Below are 17,936 nucleotides of genomic sequence, written 5' to 3'. Positions count from 1 at the left end.
CAGATTATGAAATCAAAGGACAAATCCTACACATGTTAACTAATCAATGCCAATTTAGTGGTACGCCGAAGGAAGATCCAAACGAACATCTTCGAACCCTTAATAGGGTCTGTACTCTATTTAAAATAAGAGAAGTTGAGGATGAACAGATCTATCTCATGTTATTTCCCTGGACTTTAAAGGGAGAAGCAAAGATTGGTTAGAATCGTTACCTGAAGGGGCGATTGACACATGGGATGTCTTAGTTGAGAAATTTCTTAAAAGATTCTTTCCGGCAACTAAAGCCGTGAGACTTCAAGGAGAAATTGTTACGTTCACACAAAAGCCAAATGAAACTCTATATGAAGCGTGGACAAGATTCGGAAAGTTGTTAAGAGGATGTCCTCAACATGGTTTAGACACTTATCAAATAGTACATATATTCTACCAAGGATGCATCATTACTACATGAAAAGACATCGACATAGCAGCTGGTGGTTCCGTTATGAAGAAAACTGCAACTGAAGCTTACAAAATTATTGATAACACAGCCTCCCACTCACATGAGTGGCATCAAGAAAAAGACATCGTTAGATCATCTAAAGTAGCTAGAGCCAATTCTAGCCATGACTTTGATTCCATTTCCGCAAAGTTAGTCGCTTTCGAGAGACGAATGGAAAAGATGACTAAAGATATTCACGCAATAAGAATTAGTTATGAGCAGTGTGGAGGACCACATTTGATAAAAGATTGTCTCAGTATTGAACATACAATGGAACAAAGAGAGAATGTTTCATATATGAACCAAAGGCCTAGAAATAATTATCAGAATAATTATCAACCGCCAACACCAAACTACAATCAAAATCATAATTATAACCGAAATGTTTCATACAACAACCAACAAGGTCCTAGCAATCAACAAGTATCTAATAATACTTACAATCAGCAAAGACCTATTTTTCCAAATAAACCACCACAAACCGATGATAAAAAGCCAAATTTTGAAAATATGATGTCAAAGCTAGTTGAATCTCAAACTCAGTTTTTCACATCTCAGAAACAAACTAATGAACAAAATGTTCAAGTATTTAGAAATCAACAAGCTTCTATTCAAAATCTAGAACAAGAAGTGAGCAACCTAGCAAGGTTAATAGGTGAAAGAAAACCGGGGAGTCTACCTAGTGATACAAATGCTAACTGATGGTTAAAGCTAAGGGGTATAAAATACTATTAAATTTTAGCAGAAAATACTATTAAATACGATACAATTTTACACAAGATATTTATTTATTTATAGAATGGATATACTTAAACCTTGCTACAACACTTATAGGCAGTGTACCTAATCGTACAGTAGTGTAGTTTTTAGTAAGTCCGGTTCGTTCCACAGGGAATCTTTTAAACAAAGCTTAACGCTATATTAGTTTTAATTTATAAAAATACAAATATATATATATATATATAAGTAATATTATTATTTTAAAGGGGGGTTTTTACCGTTTAATGACCGGTTTGTCGATTTTTAAAACTTTAGTCGTAGTTAAAACCTAATGTAAAATATTAAAAATAAATAAAAGACTAAATTTAAAGCGTAAAGTAAATAACGATAATGAAATTGCGATAAATAAAAGTGCGATAAAATAAAATTGCGATAATTAAAAAGTACGATAATTAAAAGTGCAATTAAATACAATAACAATAAATAAAAGACGATAATTAGAAGTGCAATTAAATATAAAAATAAAGGAATTATGCTTATTTAAACTTCCGTAATCATGATGTTTGACGTGTTGATTTTAGTTTATTCCCATGGGTTAATTGTTCTTTGTCCTGGATTATTTAATATGTCCATACGGATTTGTCCATAATAGTCCATCAGTCATAAATATAAAGAGCGAAAGCCTTCGTCAAATTATTCTTATTCCCGAAGTCAAATATTCTAACTAATTGGGGATTCGAATTGTAACAAGGTTTTAATACTTTATTTAATGAATACACCAGGTTATCGACTGCGTGTAAACCAAGGTTTTACTACTTTGTTAACAATTACACCAATTACCCTTGAATGTAATTCACCCCTGTTTTAACAAGTCTATTAACTATTAATCCAGTTCCGTGTCCGGTAAAATGAATAATTATTGGTATTTATAGATATCTCGCCCACCGTACCCAGTCAAGCATATGTGGTTATATATAAATACGTCAAATTATAAGTTTGTATATTAAATTAACAAGGTATTTTTTAGTTAATATAAAACCCATTAATAGCCCATAGTCTAATTTCTACAAGTGTCGTTCTTTTATCCAAACCCCAATTATGGTACAAAGCCCAATTACCCAATTTTAATATTTTTAGCCCAACATCATGATTACTTCAATTTAAATAAGCATAATAATAACTTAGCTACGAGACATTAAATTAAAAAGGTTGAAGATAGCTTACAATGATTAAAAATAGCGTAGCGTTACACGGACAGAATTTCGACTTACACCCTTACAACATTCGCTAACATACCCTTATTATTAGGATTTAAATTTAAAATTAAAATTAAAATATAAATTATATATATATATATATATTTACGTATATAGATAGAGAGGATGGATATATGGATATGTTTTTACGATCAGAATGCGCGAGGTTTATAGGCAGTTTCAGAATTTGGGGCTCCGCGACTCGCGGCATTTTTCCCCTTCAAACTCCGCGAGTCGCGGAGTTTGATTTTACAACTCACTCCATTTTGGATCCTTTCTTGCCGACGGTTTTTAAATATAATATAATATATATATTAATTTTAAGAATTAATTATATATTATATTATATTCATGTGCATAGTTGACTTGTAATTTTTAGTCCGTTGCATCGAGCGTTGAGAGTTGACTCTTGTCCCGGTTCCGGATTTTCGAACGTCCTTGCGTACAATTTAATATCTTGTACTTTGCGTTTTGAATCTTGTACTCTTGTAATTCTGAGACGTCTCTTATCAATAATTGGAACCTCTTTGATTGTATTTTGTACTTTTGAGCTTTTTGGTCGTTTGCGTCTTCAATTCGTCGAATCTATCTTTTGTCTTCACCTTTTATTATTTAAACGAATATCACTTGTAAATAGAACAATTGCAACTAAAAGCTTGTCTTTCTTGAGGAATAATGCTATGAAATATATGTTCGTTTTTAGCATTATCACTAACCCATGATATGAAACAGCTAAAGCCATTACCACAAGAAGTGGTATTACACTTAAACCACCTGAAATACCTGTAATTTCTGATGACTCTATTCCTACTCTACATGCACCACAGCCTGAGCAAGATAAGGAAAAAGAACTGGTAGTTGAAAAGGTTAATGAAGATAATACAGTTAAGGCTAAACCTTATGTTAAACCATACCAACCACCACTTCCTTACCCGAGTAAAATGAGAAAAGAAAGACTTGAAGTCGAGCAATCCAAATTCTTGGATACGTTTAAACAAATAAATGTCAATCTTCCTTTCATTGATGTGATTTCAGGAATGCCAAGATATGCTAAATTCTTGAAAGATCTAATCACAAATAGAAAGAAAATGGAAGAACTCTCGGTTGTTACAATGAATGCTAATTGTTCTGCAGTGCTGTTGAATAAGCTACAAGAAAAATTTTCAGATCCAGGAAGTTTCACAATTCCATGTTTTCTGGGAAGTCTTAATTCAATAGAAGCATTGGCAGATTTAGGTGCTAGTATAAATTTAATGCCGTATTCACTATACGCTAAACTAGACCTTGGAGAATTGAAACCAACGCGAATAAGCATACAACTAGCCAATCGATCAGTAAAATATCCTAGAGGGATAATGGAAAACATGTTAGTTAAAGTTGGTACTTTAGTATTTCTAGTAGATTTTGTTATTCTGGACATGGAAGAAGATTCTCGAGTTCCTCTCATATTAGGAAGACCATTCTTAAACATGGCTAAAGCAATAATAGACGTGTTCGGTAAGAAACTGGCCCTAAGTATAGAGGACGAGAGTGTTACCTTTTCTGTTGATAGAGCCATGCAACAACGGCAATCTACAGATGATACATGTTATTATATTTAAACTATAGATTCACATGCAGAATTGTTACAAGAATTTCCAGAATTACAAGGAATGGGAGAATGTTCTTTAGGAGAAGGAACTGAACCAATTGATGAAGTTGAAATGTTAGCTACACTCATGGCTAATGAATACGAACCAACAATAGAAGAACTTCAAATGTTAAAAGAAGAAGACAGATATCGATACAAATCATCGACAGAAGAACCACCGATATTAGAGTTAAAACCACTTCCAAACCATTTGAAATACCCTTATTTATATGGTGAATCTGAATTACCTGTAATAATATCGTCTTTTCTTACGGAAAATGAAAAATCTCAACTTATTTCTGTGCTAAAAGCTCATAAACCAGCTATTGCATGGAAGATTCATGACATTAAAGGCATAAGTCCTTCGTATTGCACACATAAAATCCTTATAGAAGAAGGTCATAAAACATATATGCAACGCCAACGAAGACTAAATCCTAATATGCAAGATGTTGTTAAGAAAGAAATTATTAAACTGTTCGACGCAGGTTTAATTTATCCAATCTCTGATAGTCCATGGGTAAGCCCTGTTCAATGTGTACCTAAGAAGGGTGGCATGACTATCATCACAAATGAAAAAGATGAGCTTATTCCTACTAGGATTGTAACAGGATGGCGAGTTTGTATTGATTATAGAAAATTAAATGACACCACCAGAAAAGATCACTTTCCCTTACCTTTCATTGATCAAATGTTGGAAAGGTTAGCAGGGAACAGTTACTATTGTTTTCTTGACGGTTTCTCCAGATATTTTCAAATTCCAATCCCACCCGGGGACCAAGAGAAAACCATCTTCACGTGCCCTAATGGTACTTTTGCTTACAAACGCATGCCATTTGGACTTTGCAACGCCCCTGCAACCTTTCAAAGGTGCATAATGGCGATTTTTCACGACATGATAAAAGAATGCATGGAAGTTTTCATGGATGACTTTTCAGTCTTCGGTGATACTTTTGAAACATGTCTAGTTAATCTTGAACGAATGCTTATTAGATGCGAACAATCAAATCTAGTTCTTAATTGGGAGAAATACCATTTCATGGTTAAAGAAGGCATCGTTCTTGGTCATAAAATTTCAAAGGAAGGAATTGAAGTGGATAGAGCTAAAGTAGATGTAATTGCTAAAATTTCACATCCCACCAATGTTAGAGGAGTTAGGAGTTTTCTAGGGCATTCCGGTTTTTACCGACGTTTCATAAAAGATTTTTCTAAAATTGTCACTCATATAAATAAACTCCTTGAAAAAGATGCTCCATTCATCTTTTCAGATGAATGCATCAAATCTTTTAATATTCTTAGAGAAAAACTCACTAATGCGCCGATCATGATAACTCCAAATTGGAATCTGCCATTTGAACTCATGTGCGATGCAAGTGATTTTGCAATGGGAGCCGTTTTAGGACAAAGGATTGAAAAACGATTTCAACCTATTTATTACGCTAGTAAGACGTTACAAGGAGCACAAACAAATTACACAACTACTGAAAAAGAACTCCTTACTATTGTCTTTGCTTTTGATAAATTTCGTTCATATCTCGTTCTAGCTAAAACGGTGGTCTATACCGACCATTCTGCTCTTAGATACTTATTTTCAAAACAAGATGCCAAACCACGATTAATTCGTTGGATCTTACTCTTACAAGAGTTCGATATTGAAATCCGAGACAAAAAGGGAGCAGAAAATCTCGCCGCTGATCATCTTTCTCGTCTTGAAAATCCTGAATTAGAAGTTCTAAATGAATCGGCCATAAAAGATAACTTCCCTGATGAATATCTATTGAAGATCGATTATAATAAAATTCCATGGTTTGCAGACTATGCAAACTACTTAGTATGTGGATTCCTTGAAAAAGGGTTGTCGTACAAAAAACGAAAGAAATTCTTTAGTGATATAAAAGATTATTTTTGGGAAGATCCCCATTTGTTTAAAAGTTGTCCCGATGGAATAATACGTCGATGTGTATTTGGGGATGAAGCTAGTCAAATCTTAAACCATTGTCACACAGGACCAACAGGGGGCATTATGGGCCTCAACTCACAGCAAGAAAAGTCTACGACGCTTGATTCTATTGGCCTACAATTTTCAAAGACGCACACCTTCTTTGTAAATCCTGTGATGCTTGTCAAAGGGCCGGAAAAATAAGTCAACGTGATGAAATGCCACAAAATGTCATTCAAGTATGTGAAGTATTTGACGTTTGGGGTATTGACTTTATGGGTCCATTTCCAAAATCTCATAATAATCTCTACATTCTCGTTGCCATTGATTATGTATCTAAATGGGCAAAAGCACAAGCTCTCCCAACTAACGATGCACGAGTTGTAGTTAACTTCTTAAAATGTCTTTTTGCAAGGTTCGGAACACCGAAAGCTTTAATAAGTGATCGGGGTACTCATTTTTGTAATAACTAACTTGAGAAAGTTCTCAAAAGATATGGAGTAACTCATAAAATCTCAACCGCTTATCATCCACAAACAAGTGGACAAGTTGAAAATACCCACCGAATAGGTGTGGGTAAATTAAGACCAACCAGAATAGGTATTCAATTATTTGATCAAACCATTAAACACCCGGTTGGAATAGCCAATAATTTACTTGTTAAAGTGGGAAGTTTGACCTTTGTTGCAAACTTCATAGTTATTAATATGGAGGAAGACCTTGATATTCCTCTAATTTTAGGTCGCCCATTTTTAGCAACCACCGAGGCATTCTTTGATGTAAGAGAAGGTAGAATGACACTTAGGAATGGTGATAAATCGGTCACCTTTGTGAACCGAAAGTTTAGATCTCTACCAACCAAAACTGTTGAACCAATAAAAATGCCTAAGTGTGGGGAAGATGAAGAAACACCTAATGATGACCTGATAACAAAGAACCCCGTTGTTGATACAACATTAGATGGACCCGTTTTTAACAGTTCAACGAAGAAACTTTATAAACAGATTCAAGATGCTAGGATTAAGGGGAACTTTAAGTTATGTAACAGATTAGTATCCAATTTGTCGCATAAAGAAAAGGCGATGTTAATTGAATTTGTGAATGTTACAGAGGAAATTAACAAATGGCTTGAAGCAAAAGTCAGAGATATGCAAGTTGTTGATGTTCCAATTGAAGTTAATAATGAAGTTAATCATAATTTCGATACCATAGCTAACTAAGTGTGGGGAGATTCAAATGTTTTAAAGGATAATATAATGCTGTCTAGAGTTAGATTTTCTGTTTTCGTGTAGTTCTCGAAAATGGAATCCGAATGGTCTTTCCCTAGCAGACCCTAAAGAACTAGTCTTCTCCCTCCATTCTGAATTTTTGTGTTTTTAGGTTTTACGAGATGAAGAATTCCTTTAATCTGAACCATGGTCTACTACTACATGCTATGATTACTAAACGTAATAATAACACCTTCCCGAGTGAACTGGTATCATTCATAAGAGGCAAAATGGACGAAGTGAGGAAAGAACTCAGGAAAGATCATCATAAGATACATTTTGGTAAAGGAAAATCAAAATCCGCAACAAAAAGAAGAGCACGAAACCTTGAAAGATGTCATAAAAGCAGAAAATGGTCACATGAAGGTAAATGTTCAAACAATCAAACACATTCCAATTCTGAATTCATTACTCTACGCAGAGAAGGACCATTCATATGTTTAGAAGAAAAGTTATTGAAAATTCGAGGTTACGCTTATGTAGCTATGGAAAACCAAATCGAACGACTCTCCTATGAGTCGGCTAAAGCAGGTCTCTGAGAATTCTATCTCACAGGTAAGTATGTACAGTTTTTATTTGTTTTTATTTATTGCTTTTAACCTTTTGATAATAAACGCTGTCGTTCGCTATAAAGTATTAAATTGATATTCAATAAAATTAGGTATGTGAAATCGAAATTATTGATATCATACAAAAATTTAATGCATCACTGCGAAATTTACCGTTTATTCATAAGGTATAAATATCTTTAATCAATCAATTCATAATATTTCAAAAATTCGTCAGGAGTAAAACTAGGTAATATAGCCGAAATTACTTTACCCAAAAGAGGGACGTATATTTTTGTTAATATTTGATTGATTAAAGTGGGATAAAAGACCAAAAAGATTTTTATTTTTTTTACCTTGTTTTTAAAAAATTAATATATAACTATATTATTTTTAAATCTAAGATTGTAAAAATATTAATATTTATATGAAATTTTATTTTATGAATTTTAAATTTAAGTTTGGTGTGAATTTTTTTAAAAAAACAAAAATTTACTTTATTTCATTAAGTTAAAAATTTAATATTTAAAATTCGTCGTGAGTTGAAGACTAGGTCGTTGAACCTAAATTGCTTTACCTGAGGGCAGGACGAGAAGTTTTATTATCATTATTTTTAATCTTATTGATTTAAAGTACGCCAAAAACATTAAAAAAAACCAAAAATCTTTGCTTTTAAAACAAACGCTTTAAAATGACAAATTTTAAAATTTTGTCGAGGGACGAACTAGGTCAACGTACCGAAACGACCTCAATCTAAAAAAGAAACAAAATTTTAAAAATAAATTAATTAATTGTTTTACAAGATAAAGGTTTTTATAAAAAAAAAAAAAAGAGAGACAGACCCCATGCGATCGCATGGGGTTTACCCTTCAATACCATGCGGTCGCATGGACTAAAATAGCTGGACAGGATCAAAAGTTCCAGTCGACTGGTTTCTGTCCTCACAATACACAAACACACATACGAACACACACACACACACACAAACACTCCTAAAATCATCATTTTTTCATCAAAATTCACCAAATTTCTTGCTATAATCCGCTCTAATCATGCGTTTGTTCAGAAGTTTTTCAAAGAAGGTAACGATTTCACCCCTAAAGTCATTAAATTCGAATTATAGTATTCTTGAGCAAACTTTTACCTAATTTGATTTTAATAATTTCTAGTGTAATTAGAGTTAAATTATTCATATATTATGCATGTATAACCTAGATTGATAATATTTAACATGATTTGAAGCCTTAAACTTCAAAATTTTTAGAAATCTAGGGTTTGTGTTCTTGAGCAATTTGGGGCTTTTTGATATAAACATGTTATGGCCAATTTTTGTTATCAATTATTGCTAAATTAAGTAGTATAACATGTTTAGGTAGCTAAATGATCTAAACTTTGAACCTAAACATGATTTTTGAGCATCAAAGTGGACTTTTTATGTCGAAAATTCATGAACTTGATTATTTTGATATAAATGTCATTTGAAACTTGTTTAAATTGCTAGTAATGGTTATTTTAACATGTCATTTGAGTTGAATATTTATGAACTTTGTATACCTTTTCATATATGCTTATTTAAAAAATTGTAAAAATTTGAAAATGAGTATAAGTTTAATATGGATTAAACATGTTATTGTAATTGTTTTAATTTGTTATTTTGCTAACACTAATGCATATTTGGATGCACAAATTTTGTGTTTAATGTGTTTTGCAAAGAAATACAGATACGGACGGTGCATCATTGTAGTGACCCGAACTTTTCCATGTTTATATATATTAAATGAAATTGTTATCTACATGATTAAGTGTTTCCAACATGTTAAGCAATCAAACTTGTTAAGACTTGATTAATTGAAATAGGTTTCATATAGACAATTGACCACCCAAGTTGACCGGTGATTCGTGAACGTTAAAACTTGTAAAAACTTTATGATGACATATATGGATATATATATAGTTAACATGATATTATGATAAGTAAGTATCTCATTAGGTATTGTAACAATGAGTTATATACATAAAAATGAGACTATTGAATTAATAAACTCGAAAACGATATATATAACGATTATCGTTATGACAACGTCTTACTAAATACATATGAATTATATTAAGATATTGATACACTATGTTTAATCATGATAAATTATAAGTAAACATGTCATTAAGTGTATTAATAATGAACAACATATATAAAAACAAGACTACTAACTTAATGACTTCGAAACGAGACATATATGTAACAATTATTGTTGTAACAACATTTAACTGTATATATATCATACTAAGCTATATTAATATATCATAATATCATGCTAATGTAGTAATTTAACATCTCTTTTGATATAATAAACAATGGGTTAACAAAATTTAACAAGATCGTTAACCTAAAGGTTTCAAAACAACACTTACATGTAACGACTAACGATGACTTAACGACTCAGTTAAAATGTATATACACGTAGTGTTTTAATATGTATTCATACACTTTTGAAAGACTTCAAGACACTTATCAAAGTACTTCTGCTTAACAAAAATGCTTACAATTACATCCTCATTCATTTTCATCAACAATTCTACTCGTATGCACTCGTATTTGTACTCGTACAATACACAGCTTCTAAATGTATTTACTATTGGTATATACACTCTAATGATCAGCTTTTAACAGCCCATGTAAGTCACCTAACCATGTGGGAACCATAATTTAACATCTAGTATGAAATATCTCACAAAATAACAAACTAATGGAGCCTATATGATGGATCAATATTCACGTAAAGTATGGTGTACACAAACACTTTTATTTTGCAACTTACATGCATCAAACTACTCTCTCTCAAGTGTTCTTCCATTGTTCTAAGTGTTCTTCATCATCTTCATCATCTTCATCAAAATCTAGCTCAATCTAGTTCATAAATCCATACAAAAACCAAGTTATAAAACAACTACTCAAGAACATACCAACAACACTTCCAAGTTTGCTAGCTTACTTCCAATCTTGCAAATCCACTTTGAGTGATCATCCAACCTCAAGAAATCTTTCTTATTTACAGTAAGATATATTTCTAATATAAGGTAATACTTATATTCAAACTTTGGTTCAATTTCTATAACTTTAACAATCTTATTTCGAGTGGAAATCTTACTTGAATTTGTTTTCGTGTCATGATTCTACTTCAATAACTTTCAAGCCATCCAATGATCCTTTGAAGCTAGATCTATTTTTTTCATTTCCAGAAGGTTTATCCACAAAACCTGAGGTAGTAATGATGTTCATAACATCATTCGATTCATATATATAAAACTTCCTTATTCGAAGGTTTAAACTTGTAATCACTATAACATAGTTTAGTTATTTCTAAACTTGTTCGCAAACAAAATCCTTCTAAATTGACTTTTAAAATCAACTAAACACATGTTCTATATCTATATTATATGCTAACTTAATGATTTAAAACCTGAAAACACCAAAAACACCGTAAAACCGGATATACGCCGTCGTAGTAACACCGCGGGCTGTTTTGGTTTGGATAATTAAAAACTATGATAAACTTTGATTTAAAAGTTATTCTTCTGAGAAAATGATTTTTCTTATGTACATGAAACTATATCCAAAAATCATGGTTAAATTCAAAGTGGAAGTATGTTTTCCAAAATGGTCATCTAGACGTCGTTCTTTAGACTAAAATGACTACCTTTACAAAAATAACTTGTAACCTGTATTTCTGATTATAAACTTATACTTTTTCTGTTTATATTCATAAACTAAAGTTCAATATGAAACCATAGCAACTTGAATCACTCGAAACGGATTTAAAACGAAGAAGTTATGGGTAAAACAAGATTGGATAATTTTGTTTGTTGTAGCTACGTGAAATTTGTAACAAATTTATGCAAATCATAACTTAACTAACTTATATTGTATTATACATGTATTCTAACATATATTATGTAATCTTGGGATACCATAGACACGAATACAATGTTTTGACATATCATATCGACCCATCTATATATATATTTCGGAACAACCATAGACACTCTATATGCAGTAATGTTGGAGTTAGCTATATAGGGTTGAGGTTGATTCCCAAATATTATATATACTTTGAGTAGTGATCTAGCCTGAGACTTGTATACACGAGGTCGTAGATTGATTTGAGATAATATATATTGCTTTATTTCTGTACATCTAACTGTGGACAACTAGTTGTAGGTTACTAACGAGGACTGCTGAGTTAACAAACTCAAATCTTTAAAACGTAATAAACAAATATCGTAATTATATTTTGATCATACTTTGATATATATGTACATATTTGTTATAGGTTCATGAATCAACCCGTGGACAAGTCTTACTTCCCGACGAAGTAAAAATCTGTGAAAGTGAGTTATAGTCCCACTTTTAAATCTAATATTTTTGGGATGAGAATACATGCAGTTTTGTAAATGTTTTATAAAATAGACACAAGTACTTGAAATTACATTCTATGTTGGATTATGAATACCGAATATCACCCTTTTAGCTTGGTAACCTAAGAATTAGGGAACAGACACCCTAATTGACGCGAATTCTAAAGGTAGATCTACGGGCCCTAACTCCCCCATACTAGAAAATGGTATGCTTTAGTACTTCGAGTTATTAATACAGATGAATTTCTGTTTTGGGGATATTCTATATGCATTTTATTAATGTCGGCTACCAGGTGTTCAACATATGAATGATTTTTATACAGATTGTATGTTATTGAAAAATGAAATCTTGTGGTCTATTATTAGGATTTGATAAATATATAGGTTAAATCTATAACTCACCAACATTTTTGTTGACGTTTAAAGCATGTTTATTCTCAGGTGATTATTAAGAGCTTCCGCTGTTGCATGCTAAAATATGGACAAGATTTGGTGTCAGCATGCTTGTATAATATTGTTTAAAACTGCATTCGAGATTCACTTTGTTGTAATATATTAATATTGTAAACCAATATGTATTGGTAGTGTGTAAGTGTGATATTTTTAGATTATCATTTCTGGATAATCCAGGTGGTGGCTTTTTAACCTTGTCGATAAAATAAAGGTTATGGTTTATTTTAAAAACGAATGCAATCTTTGAAAAACATCTCATATAGAGGTCAAAACCTCGCAACGAAATCAATTAGTATGGAACGTTTATAATCAATATGAATGGGACATTTCAGTTGGTATCCGAGCGTTGGTCTTAGAGAACCAGAATTTTGCATTAGTGTGTCTTACCGAGTTGTTAGGATGCATTAGTGAGTCTGGACTTCGACCGTGTTTTCTTCTAAAACGATTGCTTAACACTTTTTTTTGGAAACTCTATATCATTAACATGTAAATATTATGTGATATATTAATCTCTTAACGTGTTTGATATTGTGTGATAGATGTCTACTTCTAGTACAAATACCATCGACTCACCTAATAATAATGAAGAGTCGAATATATTTTGGGAAGATTCACAAAATCCCGAGGAGGAACCGGAATAGGAGGAACAGGAAGAGGAGGAACCGGAAGAGGAGGAACCGGAAGAAGAAGAGATTTCAGAGGAAGAAATATTAATACCTACAGTTAAATGATTAAATAAAAGAAAATCCTCAACCAACGGACCAAACTTAATAATGGTCAATGGTGTTTCCGCTGAGGAAACAAAATATTGGGAAAATTACCAATTCTCTGATGAATTGGATCCCGACAAGGATTCCGATGATGTTATAGAGATTACCTCGACCCAATTTGAAAAAGCAAAAGAAAACAATAAGGGAAAAGATATCAAAATAGAGAAACCTGATTTTAACCCCGATGAACTTTATATATATCGTAAACACCCGTATTTCTTAGATTTTAACAATAATCCGGGAATATCTAGGCCACCAGGTTTTTCTAAACCATTTATGAAAATGATGGCTCGTATTAGAGGATCACCAAGTATCCCTAGGAAATTAGCCAAACGAACTAAGTTCGAAGAAGAAGAAACGAGTGAGTCGGAATAAAGAGTTGTAATCATGCTGTGTAATATATGTATTGTAGTGTGTTTGTATTTTTATATGTAAAAATTGCTTGTATTATTTGTTAATAACCTTTTACGAATCTAATCCTTGTTTATTTTACAGTATAAAAACAAAAATGGACGTTAAGGATATACAACCAAAAATTTTAGAAGACCTACCAGGAGATATGATTGATGAAATCTTGTCTAGAGTCGGGCAGAATTCATCAGCACAATTAGTTTGTCAAACGTTTGAAAGACATTCCAGGCATGCCTTAGTATATAAAAGGCTTTCCTTTGAAAGATGGGGTATATCACATTTGGGAGACTTTAAGTTACGCCAAGTTTTCTTTAAGGCATTTAGTGCGGGAAACCCAGATGCAATTTTACGCTACGGGTTACGAACCTATTTTGACTCAACATATCCCAACATAGGACTCCGTTCTTTAGAAAGAGCTTCTAACATGCAACATAAAGAAGCATGTTATGCTTACGGGTTAATAATGTTCGCTTCTCATCAAATTGAGAAAAAGAACATTGGGTTGCAACTTTTAAATAAAACATTCCCACAAGTGACGAACTCGGTAGTTGAGGTGAGAAACAAGGTTTTTAGATTGTTACGGGGCTGTTGGGCATTACGAAACCCTCGTCCTTTTGACGATGTTACAACATGCTGCCTAGCTAACGGTCATAATGGTTATCTGCTACATAACCAAGGATGGGAAATAATATTAGTACAACCAGAATGCATGACTTGTTTCTGGACTTATGAATTACGTGTCTTTATTTCTTTTGCTGAACAGCTTGCGTACTAAATAGAATTGCCTTTATAGCTGCTGAGTAGCAAGTTATTATGTGCTATATTTCATCCTATATGAATAATAGTGGTATTGAATGTTTGTAAAATATTGTATAAAAGTTTGAACGCGAAATATTATTGTAATAAGTTTTTCATATAGAATTGTAGTAGTTGAATTGTATAATAGCTACTAAGTATGAACTTAACGGGTAGGTACTACCTGAATTAAAACTATAAAATGCTAATATGAAGAAAAAGCTTTTATAAATAAGTTCATATTATGCTACAAAATACTATTGACTACTCTTAAATTCTATATGATTAACTCAATTCTTTTGGCTATTTTTGAAGGAAATGGCACCGACGACTCGTCAGAACTTGAACATGAGTGAGGAAGGCTTCGGTGTTTTTCTTGCTGTGAACATAGCCACCGTGCAGGCCACAATGCAAAATAACAACAATAATTCTGGTTCTAGCAGTGGAACTAATTCCACAAGAAATCGTATAGGATGCTCCTACAAAGAATTCACTGCCTGCAAACCTTTAGAATTTGATGGAACCGAGGGTCCAATCGGATTGAAACGGTGGACCGAGAAGGTTGAATTGGTGTTTGCCATAAGTAAATGTACTGAAGAAGACAAAGTAAAGTATGCTACGCATACCTTCACAGGTACTGCGTTAACATGGTGGAATACCTATCTCGAGCAGGTGGGAAAAGATACTGCCTACGCGTTACCGTGATCAGCATTCAAGCACTTGATGAACGAGCAGTATCGTCCCAGAAACGAGGTCAATAATCTCAAGGTAGAGCTTAGAGAGTTACGAACACAAGGGTTCGACATTACCACGTATGAACGATGATTCATAGAGTTGTGCCTATTGTGTCTGGGAGCATTTGAAGATGAAGAAGAGAAGATCGACGCGTTTGTAAAAGGGTTACCATAAAGGATTCAAGAAGATGTGAGTTCACACGAGCCCACTTCCATACAAAAGGCAAGCCGAATGGCTCATAAACTCATAAATCAGATTGAGGGAAGAATTAAAGAGCAAGCGGCCGAAGAAGCCAACACGAAACAACTCAAGAGGAAGTGGGAGGAAAATGGTGACAAGAGTCACCAGTACAACAACAACAATTACAACTACAATCGCAACAACTATCCCAATAACCGCAACAACAATTGCAACAATAACCGCAATCCTAACAATAACTACAACAAACGTCCCAACAACAACAACGACCACAACAGCAACCATCCCAACAATAATAACAGAAGGCAAAAACCATGTCATAGGTGTGAAGGATACCATCCGATTGGGTTCTGCACGACAACGTGTACTAAGTGTAAGAGAGGTGGTCATAGCGCGATGAAGTGTGAAATCTACGGACCGATGATTAACAAAAATAATGCAACGAATAATGTCGGGACAAGTAATGCCGCCTTTATTTGTTATGGATGTGGAAAATTGGGCCACGTCAAGAGTAAATGCCCAAACCAAGGAAATACAAATGGACAAACCCGTGGAAGATTCTTCAACATTAATTCGGCAGAAGCGCAGGAAGACCCGGAACTTGTTACGGGTACGTTTCTCATTGATAATAAATCTGCTTATGTTTTATTTGATTCGGGTGCGGATAGAAGCTATATGAGTAGAGATTTATGTGCTAAATTAAGTTGTCCACTGAAGCCTTTGGATAATAAATTTTTACTCGAATTAGCAAACGGTAAATTAATTACAACAGATAATATATGTCGGAATCGAGAAATTAAGCTAGTTAGTGAAACATTTAAGATTGATTTGATACCAGACGAGTTAGGAAGTTTTGATGTGATAATTGGCATGGACTGGTTGAAAAAGGAGAGAGCAGAGATCGTATTTTACAAAAATGCAATTCGCATTGTACGGGAAAAAGGAAAACCCTTAATGGTGTACGGAGAAAAGAGCAACGCGAAGCTAAATCTTATTAGTAATTTGAAGGTGCGAAAGCTAATAAGAAAAGGTTGCTATGCTGTTTTAGCACATGTCGAGAAAGTACAAACCGAAGAAAAGAACATCAATGATGTTCCTGTCGCAAAAGAATTTCCCGATGTATTTCTGAAAGAATTACCGGGACTACCTCCACACCGATCCGTTAAATTTCAAATAGATCTTGTACCAGGAGCTGCACCAATAGCTCGTGCTCCATACAGACTCGCACCCAGCAAAATGAAAGAATTACAAAGTCAGTTATAGGAACTTTTAGAGCGTGGTTTCATTCGACCAAGTACATCACCATGGGGAGCTCCTGTTCTGTTTGTCAAGAAGAAAGATGGTACATTCAGGTTGTGTATCGACTACAGAGAGTTGAACAAACTTACCATCAAGAACCGTTACCCATTACCGAGAATTGAACACTTATTTGATCAACTACAAGGCTCGTCGGTTTATTCGAAGATCGATTTACGTTCTGGATATCACCAAATGCGGGTGAAGGAGGATGACATTCCGAAGACTGCTTTTAGGACGCGTTACGGTCATTACGAGTTTATGGTTATGCCGTTTGGATTGACTAACGCACCAGCTGTGTTTATGGATCTCATGAACCGAGTGTGTGGGCCATATCTTGACAAGTTTATCATTGTTTTCATCGATGACATACTTATTTACTCGAAGAATGATCAAGAGCACGAAGAACATTTGAGAAAAGTGCTAGAGTTGTTGAGAAAAGAAATACTGTACGCTAAGTTTTCAAAGTGTGCATTTTGGTTAGAAGAAGTTCAATTCCTCGGTCACATAGTGAACAAAGAAGGTATTCAGGTGGATCCAGCAAAGATTGAAACCATTGAAAAGTGGGAAACCCCGAAAACTCCAAAATACATACGCCAATTTTTAGGGATGGCTGGTTATTACAGGAGATTCATCCAAGATTTTTCCAAAATAGCAAAACCCTTGACTGTATTAACGCATAAAGGGAAGAAATTTGAATAGAAGGATGAACAAGAGAAAGCATTTCAATTGTTGAAGAAAAAGTTAACTACGGCACCTATATTGTCATTACCTGAAGGGAATGATGATTTTGTGATATATTGTGATGCCTCAAAGCAAGGTCTCGGTTGTGTATTAATGCAACGAACGAAAGTAATTGCTTATGCGTCTAGACAATTGAAGATTCCTGAGCAGAATTATACGACGCATGATTTGGAATTAGGCGCGGTTGTTTTTGCATTAAAGACTTGGAGGCACTACTTATATGGGGTCAAAAGTATTATATATACCGACCACAAAAGTCTTCAACACATATTTAATCAG

General features: G+C 33.5%; 1 non-coding gene across 1 annotated transcript; it reads right to left on the bottom strand.

The window, feature by feature from the left end:
- Positions 1-289: 289 nt before the first annotated feature.
- On the bottom strand, positions 290-396 carry LOC139874015 (small nucleolar RNA R71). Its single transcript, XR_011767720.1, has one exon. It is a non-coding gene; the product is annotated as a small nucleolar RNA R71 (small nucleolar RNA).
- Positions 397-17,936: the final 17,540 nt, after the last annotated feature.

Source organism: Rutidosis leptorrhynchoides, chromosome 10, assembly GCF_046630445.1.
Source record: "Rutidosis leptorrhynchoides isolate AG116_Rl617_1_P2 chromosome 10, CSIRO_AGI_Rlap_v1, whole genome shotgun sequence".
NCBI lineage: Eukaryota > Viridiplantae > Streptophyta > Magnoliopsida > Asterales > Asteraceae > Rutidosis > Rutidosis leptorrhynchoides.
Note: the sequence above shows the minus strand (reverse complement) of the source record. Positions and strands in the feature narration are given on the sequence as shown.